We start from the raw sequence: 441 nt of genomic DNA on the forward strand, positions 1-441 counted from the left end.
TAGCAGCCAAGCCTGGAAGTGTATTGATTAGCATTGCTGGCTCCACACAGGATTATTTTTTATCATGCATCCTATTTCAAGGGCTCAGGTGCATTAGCACTCAAATGCCACACGCACATATTCGCTATGTGAAAAATCAATATGATATATTATGAAAGGTACAAAATCTCCTATATGGCTACAACTATTTTCTTTACCTCCTGATATTTTATACCTCATTTTATATGATATTGACAGCCAGACAACTTCTAACATTACTAATACACAACAAAAATATAAATTTGTGTCATTAAAGTTAGGTATGATATTAATAAGATTAATAAGTCTTAATAAGTCATGCCAAATTGTGTCTCCAAAATCCCAATCTTATATTTTCCCACTTGATTTTCTGATGTTTCTAGCTACTACTTTAAAAAAATGCTTAAATTTTTTGTCACACAT

Source organism: Sinocyclocheilus grahami, unplaced genomic scaffold, assembly GCF_001515645.1.
Source record: "Sinocyclocheilus grahami isolate Dianchi unplaced genomic scaffold, SAMN03320097.WGS_v1.1 scaffold295.1, whole genome shotgun sequence".
NCBI classification, from domain to species: Eukaryota; Metazoa; Chordata; class Actinopteri; order Cypriniformes; family Cyprinidae; genus Sinocyclocheilus; species Sinocyclocheilus grahami.